The sequence below is a fragment of the Protopterus annectens genome, chromosome 11.part0 (genome assembly GCF_019279795.1).
Source record: "Protopterus annectens isolate FY-2018-M chromosome 11.part0, PAN1.0, whole genome shotgun sequence".
Classification (NCBI taxonomy): Eukaryota; Metazoa; Chordata; order Ceratodontiformes; family Protopteridae; genus Protopterus; species Protopterus annectens.
In genome coordinates, this window is record NC_056745.1 from 1221097762 (window position 1) to 1221115982 (window position 18221).

The 18221-nt window shown below is 35.6% G+C and overlaps 1 protein-coding gene across 1 annotated transcript in view; it reads right to left on the bottom strand.

Annotated features, from left to right (window-relative positions):
• LOC122814863 (kelch repeat and BTB domain-containing protein 11-like) overlaps nt 1-18221 on the bottom strand; it is a 142634-nt gene that overhangs the window by 106519 nt on the left and 17894 nt on the right. The window lies entirely within an intron of this gene.

The window sequence follows — 18221 nt, forward strand, 5'->3', positions numbered from 1 at the left end:
TGTCTGGTATTATCACATCCTTTGGCTTCCAGATTGGAGGTAAAACTTTCCTTAAAGGTGTCTTACATATTAAGCCTTCTAGGAAACCAGTACCTCCACCTTGGGATCTTACATTATGTCCCAGAGAAACTAACTGTGGCCTTTTTTGAGCCTGCAGCTTCTGCTTCTCTACAGTTTTGCATTCAGAAGACTGTGCTTCTGGTAGCTTTGACCTTGGCTAGGAGAGTTTCTGAGATTCAGGCTTTGATGGCATCTCTGCTTTCTTGATTTTTCACAAGGACAGAGTCTCTTTACACACCAACCCTTCCTTTATGCCTAAAATGGTAAATGAGAGGCATCTTAACTAGTCTATTCAATTGCCAACCTTTTTCCCTTCTCCTCAATCCCCCAGTGAAAAGATTCTACATTCTTTAGATGTTCATAGGCAACTTAGATTTTACAACACTATAGCTATCAGGAAATCTGATTAGCTTTTTGAGTCTTTTCATCCTAGTGCTCTGGGTTTACCTGCTTCTACACAAACAATTTCTGCTTGGATTTCTAAGACTATTGAGTTTTGTTATTTTTTTCATGGTAAGTCTCTGGCTGCTCCTGTTAGAGCCCATGCCACTAGATCTGTTGCTTCTTTAGGTGCTTTCTTTAAAGGCCTGGATACTAACTCTATTCTGTAGGCTGCTATTTGGTCTTCTGTGTATACCCTTACCAAGCACTACAAGTTGGACACTATTTCTAGGTCTAGGGCAGAGTATGCTCAAGCCATTCTCCATGGCTTTTTGGAAAATTCTTCAAAGCATTTTTCCTCTGCTCCTTCCTCCTCCCAAGGTTCCTACTAAGCTTTGCTACTCTCCCATATGTAAAGAATATGGCAACATTGAATGTATGGACATATAATAGTTGTGTTGTATCTTACCATAACCATAGCTGTCCTTCTTTTCTATGTTGCAGTATTCTGTCCCTCCCTCCTTCCCTCTGTATCTTGTCCCTTCCTTGGATGACTTATTTGTTTCCTTAGGACTAATGTTCCTCATGGAGCCTCCTTGTTCTGAGGATGGTACATGTGGACATCCTTTTTGTGGCTGACATTGTCAGACCATATGTGCGACGTCCCACATACTGGCAATGGCTAGAAGCTTCCGTATACTGGCCGGACGTCAGGTCATAGGGTGGAAGATAATCCATATGTAAAGAATACTGCAACATAGAACAGAAGGACATGTATAGTTATGATAAGATATAACACAACTATTCTTTCTAAATGTGGGTGCTATCGCCCCCTAAAGAATGATGGAAAACCTCTGGGGTCCCTATATAATATGGATAGTAATCAATAGTAATCAGATGTTAGGAGGTAATAGAGATTTTGAAGGAGCAATGTGAACAAAAAAAATGACAAAATAATCTTGGCACAACTCATAGCACATGGCATTCATAACAGATCATTAGAATTAGTCTGGAGCAAAGTTTACTTCATTTTTTTAGCCCTGGAAGGGGGTGAAAGCTAATGACGACCAGACTCTGGCCCTGCCCTGTTACTGTGGGACTCTCACCCACTAAAACAGCCCCTAACACTGAGACAATTCTAGCCTGCTAGAGATCATATCCGTAATTTGCCATATAATAAATGGCATTGGTTCTCCATACCACCATTAATTGGAATCAAACTCACCACTCATTCATTTAATACCCCCACCCACTGCACCAAGCAGGACTCTTTGGGTGGATTTATGATCAACCAACTCTTGTCTTAACAATTTTTTATGTTCTATTTAAAATTCTTTTCAAGTTTTGATTTTTTTAGTAGTTGAAAATAGGCAAAATATGATAGTTTTTTATAGGTCTTGTGCTGCTGGCTGTGTATGGTTTGGTTTAATTATTATTTGTGACTCTCTAGCTTTTTCTTCTCCTTCTGGCTGCACTTGTTAGGGGTCATCATGGCGGATCATCAGTCTGCAGAACAAGTGGCAGTAGAGTTTTAATGTGTCAAGTTGCCAGCCCAGCACCCAACCTTCCTCAGAAGGCACACGTACGCTCACACTTAGGGCCAGTTTAGAATGTCCAATCCACCTGCATGTCTTGGTAATGTGGGAGGAAACCTACATGAACACAGGGAGGACATGCAGACTCAACAAAGAAGGCACCCCAGCCAAGAATTGAACCAGAGAACCTCTTGATGTGAGGTGACAATGCTAGCCACTGCACCACTGTGCTGCACAGCTATAAAGACTAATCTGCTGGAGTTTTTCAACTGTTAAATGCTATTCATCATCATTGTAACATTGTGTATACAACTTTAATAGATTTATAAGCATGTGCTGTGTGAGTAAATCTCAGTATTATAAGTGATAAACTATACTTATATAAAAGTAATGTGTTATTTTAGTTAGTAACTAATCATCTTCTTCTTTTGGCTTTTCCCAATTAGGGGTTGCCACAGTGGAACAATGGTCCACAGAACGATTGGCAGTGGAGTTTTATGGTGTCGAGTTGTCAGCTCGGCAGCCAACCTTCCATAGAAGGCACACACATGACACACTCACACCTAGAGCCAATTTAGAGTGTCCAATGCACCTACAGTATGTCTTTGGAATGTAGGAGGAAACTGGAGCACCTGGAAGAAACCCATGTGACCACAGGGAGGACATGCACACTCTTCACAGAAGGCACCCCAGCCAAGAATCAAATCAGAGAACCTCCTGCTGTGAGGTGGCAATGCTAACTTCTGCACCACTGCAGTTACCCTTTACTTAGCAACTAGTAATAGCAATATATTACTTTTTTTTAGTAACTAGTAATAGTAATATATTACTTTTTTAGAAAAGTAATAAGTGATAGTAATATATTGAATATAAAAAATAATAGAAGCAAAGTCACCACTTTGTGAGTACCTCTCCCTGTAAAAATCTGGACGATAAAGTACGAAACAAGTGTCAGGAAGGCGTAGTGGCAGATAGCAGTCTCTTGCATAAGCTATTCAAGTACTAGAAATGTCCAAAAGTTCTTATTTCTTATTTTAAAATGTAGCTCTCTTTCCAAAAGCCTTTCGGCACAACAGAAGCAATAATCCACAAGCAGTTTTCACTTCACAGGGGATATTTAGAAAAAACTCCTGCTCTCTTCTAAAAAGAGCTTTATTAAAATGTAAAACAGGCTAGCGCTTTCACCCAAAGGCTTCCTCAGGCCATTAAAACATAATAAAACTAAATACCTTTATATACATTTCTCTTAAAGCTAACATTGATGTCACTTCCTGCCTTTACGTTAATTAGTGCTAGCAATTCATACAAATCAGCTTACTTTATATAACATAATCACTCTATCCTTAACATTTTCATACCATAGCCATTATAAATATTAAAAGTTTTTCCATAAAATGTTTTCCAAAAAAGTAATATTATAATATATTGCACAATTTATTTCTATCTTGTTGGCATCATATGCTTCTTGTGCAATAAATCACATAGTATTTAGAGTTAAATTCAATTATATAAAAATTGTAAAATATTTCTATGTATATAAAAAATAATTTCATCTTATTTTCATCATAGATCAATTATTGTGCACTCCATTCCAAAGATGATACAAATTGTATGCGCACATACTTTTGCATATAATTTAACAGCTGATGTACATTACTCAATGTTTTCCATATCTTACACTCAGTTATCATAAATAAATACAAGTTTATTAATTCACAATTTCCTGGCCTTTAATGCGGGCTTGATAGGAATCCTATCATTTAGCCCCGGAGGGTGATCACCTCTCATTCTGACAATCTATTTCATTTCATTTTGCTCAGTCCTATTTATTACATCACCACGTCTGATGGTTACATGGTTATTCTGTATCACCATAAACTTAAATATATGATCCATGGATGTCTCTAATATATGTTTAGATAGGGCATTATTATATGATTTTATTTTTATGTTATATAGATGTTCTCTAATATGGTCCCTTAGTCGTCTGTCCGTTTTGCCCACGTAAAATGCAGGACATTTTCTGCAAGTGGCTAGATAGACAACATGGGCCGTATTACATGTAGCCTGTGCTGAGAATGTATAGCACTGTTGGCTAATAGGATGAGTAAACCTTGCTGTTTCATCAATAGATGTACAATATCTACATTTCTGGCAAGGCCTAGTTACACCAATTAACCTATTTTGATGTCCGTATCCTATCCTATTTGGGCCACATAGCATTCTATATAGGTTAATCTTATTTTTATACGAAAATTTAGGATCAGCACCTACTACTTCTGATATTCTGTGGTCCACTGTCAATATTCCCCAGTATTTTCAATTATGCTTCTCGTATATTTGTCACATCCTGTGTGTGGTATATTAATGCCCTGACCTCTCCAGGTTTATCATTTCTATTGTTTATTTCTTTTCCATTTACGGTGTCTACAAGTTGAGTTTTTACACCCCTATCAGCAAAATATGGATACGCTACATTTTCTCTCATTTCTTCTACTTTGCAAAATTCTTCATTTACTTCCCCTAGCTTATATGATCTATCCAGTAATTTTTTCTTCAAATTTCCTAATTCATTCTTATATCCTATATCTGTAGAGTTCAAGCGTGATACTCTCATTGCTTGTCCTCTAATTATGTTTTTGAAAATAACTCCTGGATGCATACTATTTCTATGCAATAGTGAGTTCCTATAACAATTTTTTCTGTATACTCCAGTGTTAAGGAGCCCACTAGATAACTTTTCCATGTATACATCCGAGTATGGGATATAATTCTCTGATGCTGCCATGGTAAATTTTAAATACTGTGTAAATGAATTTACCTTTCCCAAAAATTCATTTAGTTCCACCTCTTCTGAATTCAAACAAGGAAAAGATCATCTACAAAGCGTGTATACAATTCTACATTTTCTTTAAACTCATTCATTACAAACAGGTACCTCTCCTCCCAATCTGCCATAACAAGATTGGCGTAGCTATTGGCACAAGAAGTGCCCATAGCTACGCCATCTTTTTGTATATATGCTTGACTATTAAATGTGAAAACATTATTAGACAAGTCTAAATCCAATAAATCACATATCACGTCAATATGAGCTTATGTATGTGATTGATCTACATGCAGGCGCCTGCGAATGCATTCAATCCCCTCCTTATTAGGGATGGTTGTAAATAATGATTGAACATCCAGTGTGACTAACCAGTTAGTTCTTTCACTAGGAATCTTTGACATGCAATCATATAACATAATTAAGAACTGTTTAGTGTCTCTCAATATATAAGGATGTTCATTAACTACTGGTCTAAGTATAGATTCAATATATAAGGATATAGGTTGTGACCCACCCTCTCCCTGCAACAATAGGTTGCATGGGTGGGTCTAAAGGATGTTTGTGAATCTTAGGAATCCCTTGTATGCATGGTAAAGTGGGGTTGTTAACCAGACAGTAGTTAAGCAAGTTCTCATTAATCTTTCCTTGGTTATGCAACACGTTTAATGTTATAGATACTTGTTCAATAATTCTATCTACTTTGTTAAGTCCAATCCTACTGTAGTAATGCTCATTATTCAGCATACTACGCATACTTATAATATATCGTTCCATATCCATTATAACAATAGGTCCGCCTTTATCGGCAGGCCTTATCATTATATTCTGATCATCAATCACTGCTCTCAATGCCTTTCGCTGTTTAAATTTCAAGTTTCCAAACCATCTTTTATCCCTGTTCCTCCTTTCATTTTCATATAACTCCTGTTCTACCAGTTAAGAATATGCATCTATCAATGGATGCAAGTTAGGACTATATGTACTGGGTTTTCTAAAGGGATATCTCTCACTTTCGTTCTTACCAAAATCTAGTTTTAATTGTATATTTCTTGTAAATAGCTTCAAGTCAACTATAGTCTCTGTTATATCACTTTTAGTAGATGGAATAAATGTAAGGCCTTTCTCCAAGACTATACATTCATCCATAGTAAGTTCCCTTTTAGATATGTTCCAGATCAGGGATTTTTGGTCCCTTGCCATATCTTCTTTAGGGTTGGTCCTGCATACTCTTGGTCGGCTGCTCTCTTTTTCTGCTGTTCCCTGCTCATAGAACGGTCCCTTCCCCCTCTCCATTGATCTACTATAGGGAAAGGGGTCTTATTAGAACTAGCAGGTCCCATCTGATCTTAATTAATATTAGAGGCCTTCTTTCTCACTGATACTTCATTTATATCTTGTTCTGTTATTTCTGTTATAACATCGAATTCCTTTACTGATGTCGACTCTTTGCCATTAAAGTTGTTATCTTTTAATTCAGGTGTTAATAGGGATATTTCATTATCAACATTTTCATTATTTACTATTGCTGTAGTAACCATTACTTTCCCTTTTTTATTTATATTATTACCCACTTTGCTAATTTCTATACCATTTTTCACAGTATTATCATTAGCAATACTTCCAGACAAGGTATTGCTTTAATTTTATTATCTGTAACACGTGTTTCACCCTTTCCATCTTCTATTACGGTTTTCACTTGGCTAATTTTAGCATTAACCTTCGGCCAAGTGAAGACCTGCCCATTATTAAAATCTTGTATGTCCCTTTTAATTTTATTCTGTTTCTGTTCCAATAACTTTTTTCGTATAGAAAGACATTATCCAACAATTTTTCAAACATACTATCTAATACTTTACAAGGATACAGTTCATATAAATGCAATTGCTGTTCCTTCACTCGCTCTCTTAGAGCTATTTCTTGTGGCAAAAAATAAACATTTAAAAGTTCTATATATCGTATACTTGTCTCTGTATTTATCTGTTGCCACATATACAATAAGTCTGGGTAAAGAGTACCTGTGGTCGGCATTTTTAATACACGCAATCCACATGGAATAATTTTCCGATTTATGCAGACCTCAAAATGCTGCCGTTGCAGTTGAAGTCGTTTTAGTTTAATGAAGTCAAGTTCCATTTGATTTAAAAGCGCTGATAGGCCCTTATAGTCTTTTTCAACAGTACCATCGTCCGTCGAATCGAAAATTACCTCATATGCTAACAGAGCATTCATTTCTCCTGCAACTGCATTCTCGAACCTGGTTTTACTGTTCCGGTTGTCTTCTGGTTTATATGGTAGTTCAATAGATACTGTAGATAAATCTGCCATCCTCACGATGTAGTAACAAACAACAATGAATATAAAAAATAATAGAAGCAAAGTCACCACTTCGTGAGTACCTCTCCCTGTAAAAATCTGGACGATAAAGTACGAAACAAGTGTCGGGAAGGCGTAGCGGCAGATAGCAGTCTCTTGCATAAGCTATTCAAGTACTAGAAATGTCCAAAAGTTCTTATTTCTTATTTTAAAATGTAGCTCTCTTTCCAAAGCCTTTTGGCACAACAGAAGCAATAATCCACAAGCAGTTTTCGCTTCACAGGGGATATTTAGAAAAAAACTCCTGCTCTGTTCTAAAAAGAGCTTTATTAAAATGTAAAACAGGCTAGCGCTTTCACCCAAAGGCTTCCTCAGACCATTAAAACATAACAAAACTAAATACTTTTATATACATTTCTCTTAAAGCTAACATTGATGTCACTTCCTGCCTTTACGTTAATTAGTGCTAGCAATTCATACAAATCAGCTTACTTTATATAACATAATCACTCTATCCTTAACACTTTCATTCCATAGACATTACAAATATTAAACGTTTTTCCATAAAAAGTTTTCCATAAAAGTAATATTATAATATATTGCACAATTTATTTCTATCTTGTTGGCATCATATGCTTCTTGTGCAATAAATCACATAGTATTTAGAGTTAAATTCAATTATATAAAAATTGTAAAATATTTCTATGTATATAAAAATTAATTTCATCTTATTTTCATCATAGATCAATTATTGTGCACTCCATTCCAAAGATGATACAAATTGTATGCGCACATACTTTTGCATAGAATTTAACAGCTGATGTACATAACTCAACGTTTTCCATATCTTACACTCAGTTATCATAAATAAATACAAGTTTATTAATTCACAATTTCCTGGCCTTTAATGCGGGCTTCATAGGAATCCTATCATTTAGCCCCAGAGGGTGATCAGCTCTCATTCTGATAATCCATTTCATTTCATTTTGCTCAGTCCTATTTATTAAATCACCACGTCTGATGGTTACATGGTTATTCTGTATCACCATAAACTTAAATATATGATCCATGGATGTCTCTAATATATGTTTAGATAGGGCATTATTATATGATTTTATTTTTGTGTTATATAGATGTTCTCTAATACAGTGAATGAGTTTAAAGAAAATGTAGAATTTTATACACGCTTTGTAGATTATCTTTTCCTTGTTTGGAATTCGGAAGAGGCAGAACTAAATGAATTTTTGGGAAAGGTAAATTAATTTACACAGTATTTAAAATTTACCATGGCAGCATCAGAGAATTATATCCCATACTTGGATGTATATGTGGAAAAGTTATCTAGTGGACTCCTTAACACTGGAGTATACAGAAAAAATTGTTATAGGAATTCACTACTGCATTGAAATAGTATGCATCCAGGAGTTATTTTCAAAAACATAATTATCAGACAAGCAATGAGAGTATCATGCTTGAACTCTACAGATATAAGATATAAGAATGAATTAGGAAATTTGAAGAAAAAATTACTGGATAGATCATCTAAGCTAGGGGAAGTAAATGAAGAATTTTACAAAGTAGAAGAAATAAGAGAAAATGTAGCGTATCCATATTTTGCTGATAGGGGTGTAAAAACTCAACTTGTAGACACTGTAAATGGAAAAGAAATAAACAATAGAAATGATAAACCTGGAGAGGTCAGGGCATTAATATACCACACACAGGATATGACAAATATACAAGAAGCATATCGAAAATACTGGGGAATATTGACAGTGGACCCCAGAATATCAGAAGTAGTAGGTGCTGATCCTAAATTTTCGTATAAAAATAAGATGAACCTATATAGAATGTTATGTGGCCCAAATAGGGTAGGATACGGACATCAAAATAGGTTAATTGGTGTAACTAGGCCTTGCCAGAAATGTAGATATTGTACATCTATTGATGAAACAGCAAGGTTTACCCATCCTATTAGCCAACAGTGCTATACATTCTCAGCACAGGCTACATGTAATACGGCCCATGTTGTCTATCTAGCCACTTGCAGAAAATGTCCTGCATTTTACGTGGGCAAAACGGACAGACAACTAAGGGACCGTATTAAAGAACATCTATATAACATAAAAATAAAATCATATAATAATGCCCTATCTAAACATATATTAGAGACATCCATGGATCATATATTTAAGTTTATGGTGATACAGAATAACCATGTAACCATCAGACGTGGTGATGTAATAAATAGGACTGAGCAAAATGAAATGAAATGGATTATCAGAATGAGAGCTGATCACCCTCCAGGGCTAAATGATAGGATTCTTATCAAGCTATCAAGCCCGCAATAAAGGCCAGGAAATTGTGAATTAATAAACTTGTATTTATTTATGATAACTGAGTGTAAGATATGGAAAACGTTGAGTAATGTACATCAGCTGTTAAATTCTATGCAAAAGTATGTGCGCATACAATTTGTATCATCTTTGGAATGGAGTGCACAATAATTGATCTATGATGAAAATAAGATGAAATTATTTTTTATATACATAGAATTATTTTACAATTTTTATATAATTGAATTTAACTCTAAATACTATGTGATTTATTGCACAAGAAGCATATGATGCCAACAAGATAGAAATAAATTGTGCAATATATTATAATATTACTTTTATGGAAAACTTTTTATGGAAAAACTTTTAATATTTGTAATGTCTATGGTATGAAAGTGTTAAGGATAGAGTGATTATGTTATATAAAGTAAGCTGATTTGTATGAATTGCTAGCACTAATTAACGTAAAGGCAGGAAGTGACATCAATGTTAGCTTTAAGAGAAATGTATATAAAGGTATTTAGTTTTGTTATGTTTTAATGGTCTGAGGAAGCCTTTGGGTGAAAGCGCTAGCCTGTTTTACATTTTAATAAAGCTCTTTTTAGAAGAGAGCAGGAGTTTTTTTCTAAATATCCCCTGTGAAGTGAAAACTGCTTGTGGATTATTGCTTCTGTTGTGCCAAAAGGCTTTTGGAAAGAGAGCTACATTTTAAAATAAGAAATAAGAACTTTTGGACATTTCTAGTACTTGAATAGCTTATGCAAAAGACTGCTATCTGCCACTACGCCTTCCCAACACTTGTATCGTACTTTATAGTAATATATTACTTTCACTGAAAAGTAACTAGTAATAGTAACTTATTACTTTTGTAAGTAACTAGCACAACACTGGCTATTAGACAGGCATACCTGGGGGGGATACTAAGTCTTTTATGTAGGATTTCAGCCAAGTTTCAGAAGCAGCTAGTATATCTGGTTTATTAAGGGATATCCAGGCATGGAATTCTGGTATTTTGTTTCTGATACTTTGAATGGTGATTGTTGTGAAATTTACTGATTTATGTGAACTAGGGAGGATGGTATTCAAAGGGATGAGTCCTGGGTTTGGGTGTATATCTCTCTACAGGAATATGATAGATTGCTTGTATAGGTAAGTAAAAGGTGGGGGGTTTCTTTTTAAGTGTCTGGAGATGGATATGTAATTGTGAATGCTTGTATGGAGAGGAAGTAGTTTTAATTTGATATGGAGAAGTATGTTGATTGTGTATAGGCTAGGTGAATTAGCTAAGAAGCTGGAGAGAGCTGAGGATTGTATGGCAGTTATAGATGTGATTTTTTGAGGTGTAGAAGCTGTGTGTAAGGATGTTAGTTGAGTTAAGAGGCATAGTAGAAGATCAAGGGGACAGAGTAGGCAGATATGTTTTTGAAAGGAGAACATATCGGATAAGGTAAAGAAGTAATGAGAGATGTTTATGTCAGTGATAGTTTACATGTGTTAGTAAATGATATGGATAGAAGGTGTAGTTGGTACACCTGGTATGAAGATGCTAGACAAGTAGTGATGTAATAATAAATGGGTGAGCGTGTAATATTGGATGATGGTGTGGTAGGGGTGTCAAATATTATTGAAAGATTGAATGGGAGGAAGAGTTAATTGTTACTGGATGATAGAGTAGGGGGAGGAGTTATGGAGAGAATAAATGTACATGAAGCAGGGGTGGGTGGAAATGGGGGTACACTAGGGGAGCTGAGTGATCCCAAGCAAAGCGGGAGTAAATGGAGAGTGTTGGCCCAGGTCAAGCAGAAATCACTCTAAAAACAATCAGTGAGGCAGGTAAGTAAAAAATAGAGTGGTAAAACAGGGGAGTATTACGGAAGTGTAACAAGCAATGTACGAATGACAGAGATGTTTGTGAAAGCTGGAATGCTTTTAACACAAAGGAGAAGCCTTGGTGGGAGAGAGAGTTGAGAGAAAGCTTGAGAGTACCACGGCAGTAAAACAGTAGGTGAATTAAAGAACTGCAGTCATAAATGGCTCAGTAGAAGAGTTGTACTATGGTCCAAAAGTACAGGTACATGACATGACTAGCGCAACTGTACCAAAAGCACAACAGAATGTAGGAAAGACAAGCATAACAGCTACATACTCTAAAGTACAGCAAAAAATACTATAACTACTATAAACAGTTTAAACACACTACACAATTTTTTTAGCTAATAAACAGCTATAAGATATGCCAAAGGCATTAGGAAAGACAAAAGAATGTAAAGCACAGCCTAACACCAGCAAACTTTTCAAATTATCAAGGGAGGGAGGAGGAGAGACAAAAGGTACTGACTATGCTTAAGAAATATCAGAAGTAACCCAAATAATAAGATTCAAGGCCGAAAATCACTCTCCAAACTTGAGACTGGATCTTATATCGTGACATGAAGGTGCAAATGAGATCTGGGGAGTTGGAGATAGAATAGAGCATTATGGGTAGAGGGAGGGGAATTGCAACTATGTCTTGTAAATGGATCCGAGTTTGATCCAAGGATCAGATCCATAACCCATTCATGAGGAAGAATGAAAAGGACAACATCAGATCATTTTTTTTAAGAAAGAAATTTCACACCTGTCTTAAATAATGCATTTGTATGATGGCTGTCTTCTCTTTGTGAATGTACCTCACATGTATGTTCAGTATTATTAGGAAGCTTAAAAGTCACACACAATTCTGTACTTAACGTATCTGCAATAGTATCTCCTTCTCTAACCCCAAGGATATTGCTAATCTTCTTGTGGATAGTTTCTTTTTCAACTTCACTTCACCCAGCCTCTCCTCTCTCCTTCTATTCCCCTCAAATCCCTCCTCCTGAGATCAATTTCAACCAAGTCTTTTTGGCTCTTGCCAAAATTAAAAACACTATGTCCATGGGACATGACAATATTCCTGGATGCTGGGATGTGTAAAGCTCTATTATCAAACCCCCTACAGAACCTCTTAAGTCTGAGTCTCTCCACTGGTTATATTCCCAAGGTGTGGAGAATGGCAGTTGTGTTGCCTTGCATAAAGGTGGTTCATCCACTGGCTCTGGGAATTACAGGTTTATTAGACTCACTAGTATTTTTTCAAGACCATGAAATGTATTATACCTATACTACTAAACACTGATATAGGTGTACTTGTGTTTCTGAAAACACACCAGTTCAGCTTTGTAAAAGACAGATTATGCCTGTTCAGTATGAAAAGGTTACTGAGGTCATGGATAAGGAGCATACAGCCCACACTGCTTATCTCCACTTTATTATGGCCTTTGGAATGATCCTTAATTCTGGGATTATTGGCAAACTCTCCCAAGTCAACTATAACCCATACATAGTTCCCATACCATTACGGTTGGAGTTATTTGCTCTATACGAAAAATGTCACGTGTGTGCCCCACAAAACTCTTTTTGAATTAGTTGTAATCTTAAGTCCACAGATGGCTTTACATTTCCTAATGGTAAGTTTGAAAAGGCTTACTTATCAGTTTTAAATCTGTTTTATAATGATAAAGTTGACATATTTTAGTGATGGCCAGGAGATTTGTCTTTTAATTATAAAGTTTGTTGATGTAGTAGTCCCACCGGATGAGTTTAGTTCTAAACTTCCCCTTATGCTTAGATCAGATTTATACAGACTCTTCACTTTGTCTATCCAAGAAGAAGTAAAATTCAGATAAGCAGAAAGTAGCCTAAGCCGCCTTATTTGCTGGATAACTATGCCATTTATGATTATCGGTAAGATCAGAAATAGTAAATAATTGGTTTTCGAGTCATCCCTGAATGTAGTAGAGCTTTTAGGGGCCACAAAGCAGATTTTCATACATAAGATGAAAGCAAGGTGATTATATTTGATTAAGGATGGGGTAATAATTGAGGTTGTGCAATTGGTAGAAATGTTTTTGAGGAAAAGAGCAAGAAGATTAACACCTCTCTTGGGTAATGGATAATTTAATCAAGTCTATTGGCATTTATTGACTCCAAAAATCTCTGAGCATATTTGTTGTTCACAGTAAATGTTTGCCAGTTTATGTGCAGATTGTTGAAGTCACTCATAAGAAAGGTATTTGGTTTGAAATATTCCATCTGGTTAAGGTATTCCACATACTCTAAATGGGTCATATAAGGGGATCTAAAATTGGATATAATGTGATGATTCATTTTATTGAGAGAAGCTTGGACTTGAACCAGTTCCCGATTTGTATCTTATGAAATATGATAAGAGACAATGGGGTTACAAATAAATACAAATACTCCCCCATAGTTGCTGGTGGATGCGAATACATGGCAAGCATTATACCCTGAAATGTAGGGAGTGCTATCACTATAATGAAACCAGGTTTCTGTAATTACATAAGTGCTCATGTCTACAAGGCTAAGGAAGGCCTTCAGTCATGGCTGCATTCAGAGCCTTTTGATAAATTGTTTATCATATTCTAATCTTTACAGTGGCCATAATGATTAGATCCTAGATCTTAAATTGGAGTTTATAAGTCACAGTAAACACAAAATATTACTTTTGCAATGATTTGTAAACACCTTGAAATGTTTAGTAACCACTCAGGTTAAACACATACAATCAGCAGCATTTTTTTCATCTGACAGTGAGCTTTCATATATGGCGAAGCAGTTCTCTCTGTGTTGCTTGAATATTGAGATATTTAGAGAAATATAATTATTACAGTATAAATAAATAAATAGTACATGAACAAAATTTGGTATCTGTTTAGGGTACAAACAGGTCAAATTTTAGTGCAGGTGTTTTCACCATTAGGTAAGCTTTAAAATGATACCTTTCAAAAGCCTATACATAACACAGCTTTGGAATTATTAATGGAAATATGCAAAATTTGATGCCTGGAGGCATACTAGAATGATCTTACAGAAACACTTGGAGGCATCACTATGGTTTAATGAGTAAAACAGCCTCCCCACTGACCTGCTACCCCTAAATATGACTCTGTATGCTGACAATATTGTTGTCACTAAAGCCTACAACCAGCATCAAAACTTATACACAACCCTCCAGCATAACTTTCCCATACTGTGGAAGTTGTCCACAAACAGCCTAGTAAGGAATATAAATTAAATAATCAAATCTGATAGTTCATGGAACAACAAAAAATTTCTTCACAGTACTCCATCTTTTTTTTTAAAGACCCCAAAGGTGCCCCATCCATGTCTCAGTGAAAAAAATATCTTGATATACGTATCCATCAAAAATTGCTATTTTGAACTCATAATTCCTAGAAGTATTAAACCAGTTAAAAATACTGTTCCACACTAGGATCAAGAAAGGCCATTGCTCTTAACATATTAATATCTAAGCTAGAACTCACTGCTCTTAGTGTAATGCCACTATTCTACAAGCTAATCAAAACAAAATTCTGTGAATGTTATTATACACCCTTAACTGGGAACATCACACTACGTCAATAAATAATGCTAAATAGCTTCCTATCATAGTAAGGGCCTCTTTTCTTCTGAATATATTCATATTTAAGCTACTCAGTTGAAATGACTATCCCCCGGTAAGAAATAAACAAAACATTAGTAACTCTGGTTCGTCTTTGCAAAGCCCTTAATCTTCACAGACCTCCATTAAAACTATCAGTCAGAGAGAAAGCCTTCTTTAAGGCAGCTCCAGCCTCATGGAATTTTCACACAATAAAATCAGAAGCATTAACAAACTTTTATTTTTAGGGAAAAAATGAATTCTCACCTCATAAAAGAATATAATTATTCCTGTTTCATATAGAAAGATAAAACAATTTGAATTTACTGTCATTGATTTATCTACATTTTACAGTACTCTGTTTCTTTGTGTATTACCTTTAAACGTACATATATTGTAAATATCTGTGCATACTTCTGTGCATATCAATCCTGCATTCTTTCCTCAAATAATAATTCCATGCTAAACTCAAACATTTCTGCTTTAAACACTAAATAATGTTTAAAATACTTTCTATTATTTGTGTTACTCATAAATGTTACTTTGCTACTTCTGTACTATATAAAAATGTATTGACTTCATATGGTGGAACAATTCTGCTGTTACTGCTTTTTAGCCTGAGTTATGGCTAGAATAATTAATTAATTAAAAATTCTCCAGCCATACAATATTTAAATAGATTGCACTACTTCCTCTGTGTCCTGTTTGCAAAACAGTCAAGCAGAGGAAAACGTCAACAGCTTTGCAAAACCAAAAAAAAAAAAAAACAGCAGAAAATGTTTACATTTTTAACAAGTCTTGATAAAGGAGTAAAAGTAACAGAATATGATTTACTGGTGGTATTTTTATGTTATTTATCCTAGGATGAAGGGAACTGGAAACACTTTTTATTCAGCCACTGATGCAGAGTCATCAAACTTAGTAACCATAATTGCACATCAGTAATTCAATCAGCCAGCTCAAAAAATCTCTTAATATTAGCTAAAATGGTGCAAATGGTAGATCTGTCTGTGTGACTGAGAAAAGTGTGGTAATATAGCTACAAAAAAGGCAAGCAGGACAAATTGAAGCAGTGTAGCATATTGACTAAAACATGATGTGTCAAACTGAATGTAGATGAGAAGATTAAGCCTAGTTTAAAATCGCATTTCTCTCACAAACTTATAAACCTAAAGAATAGCATACATGAAAAGGCAAGGAAAATGAGTATTGTGCAGTATCCAAATACAGCCTCAAATGTATTTGCATATCCCAGGTGAATCACAGCATGCCCTGAATTGTTGCATGATGTGAAGGTCTGTGAGTGCATGAGTGTGTGTTTATGGATGTTTTTGTGTGTGTGAATGTTTCTTCTTCCTAATTTTTAATGTCAGAGTAAGCAAACAAAACAGGACTAAATCCTGTTCCAATTATAATTTACAAACACAGAAAAACTGCAGTTGAATGCAGAGCCAGATCCAGCACAAGGTGATCTAGGCAACTGCCTAGGGCCCACTGCTGGCTACGGAGCCTAAAAAAATGTAAACACTTACCTGATAACATTCAACAAAGGCTTCTTCCATTTGGGGTAGGCTGGTAGAGAAGTTTTCCATTTTTTTTTAGTTCTCAACATTCATTTTGATTGTCTCAAAATATATGAACCACTCACACACACATAATTTTTTTAAGACTCAGAACAAGGAATGTTTCTTATCATGAGGTACACTTAAGAGGTAAGGGTGGATACCATATTAATATAATTATTGGAGGTACACAACTATGGGGGTGTTCAGTTTTTTTTCTATGAAGTCGGGCTTGCAGAATTATCCCGTTAACAATTTATTTGTGTGTTAACAACCTGGCTTTGAAATAAGAATCTCAGATGATTTTAAAGTCTGATACGCTAAAGAATAGTTTGCAAAGGAATTAACATTTTTTTAATTTTAAAATTTTTATTTTAAAATTGTTTACTGTTAAAATGTATTAGTTACACAAATGATTATTTTTGCAGTGTATTTTTTAAATTACCGTACAAATGGATTTACTGAGACTGAGAATATTTATTGATTGATCAATAACTGATGTGATGTTTAATTGTTACACCCGTTATGTTCTGTGCTTCTTCAGCTCACTGGAATTCCAGAACCTCACCGGACTGGAAAGCATTTTGCTTACCTTCCTGAATCCTTTTCTAAGATTTTACCATATACCATTCTGTCCCAAAGACTGCTACATCTTGCTGCCAGAGAAGATCCCAAAGCTTTAGACAGGGTTAGCAAGAGGGTGCATTTCTGTTGTCCATTTTGAGCTTTTAGGGACTGTGAATCATCTCTCCTTCTCTGAGTTCCAGTTCACCTTCATGGAACAGGTTGTGGAGTACAGCTCCGAGATTCTTGGTTCAAAGACTGACTGGAAAAGACTGTTGGCTTCCAAAATGAAAACAGACACTGAACACAATGGGAGAGTCTGCTTGCATGACACTCCTCCCCCACAGTTGTAAAATGCAGCAAGTACAATGCCATGTTTTCAAGTGACTGAATCTCTGGGGTCAGATGTTTAGAGAGGTGTGCTGCACTTGCAAATGCTGAGGTTAGACTGCAGTTTTAAGTGTGTTTCATAGTTAAACATTCTGTTTATTACCTGAAAGTTCCATAATGAAAATCAAATCTAAATGGAGACAGAGATATTGACTGCCTAAAAGACAGGACTCAGTGGCTTTATTTTGTGCCTTTACTGCCCTCGCTAGTCTGACATTTTGCATCATACTCTTTTCATCTGTGTTATACTGAACTTGTTAACATGGCCATAAAAATGGGGAGGATGGAAACTTTTATTGCCATCTCTGAGGCAGTAAACTACATGGAAAACTGTGACTGGGTGGGATACATAGACAAACACTGTGTGGTTATGCAACACTAACTGGGTTCAAGTCTGCACAGTTATACATTACTTATTGTTTTAATCCCCTCTTTAGTGATTCTGGTACGCTACTTGACTATGAATCCTAGCATATCCATTAGTTCAGTGGCTTGCCAGATGCACTTTATAAGCAAGTCTCAAGGAAATTGAAGCTAAATGTTATGTATGCTAAATCTGTTTGCAGTATCAGTTTTTTGTTTGTTTGTTTTATTGGCAAATGTCTGCCATTGTTTTTGCTGTAAAACTTTTTCAAGTTTTAAACCCAAATCTTTGTGTAAACATGGGTTTTAACAAAGTTTTAGACTGGTAACAGCCATGCAGTGGATAGTGGTATGGCTGGGAGTTGCCTGGTCCATTGTCTTGCCTTGGCCCGACTTGATCATGAT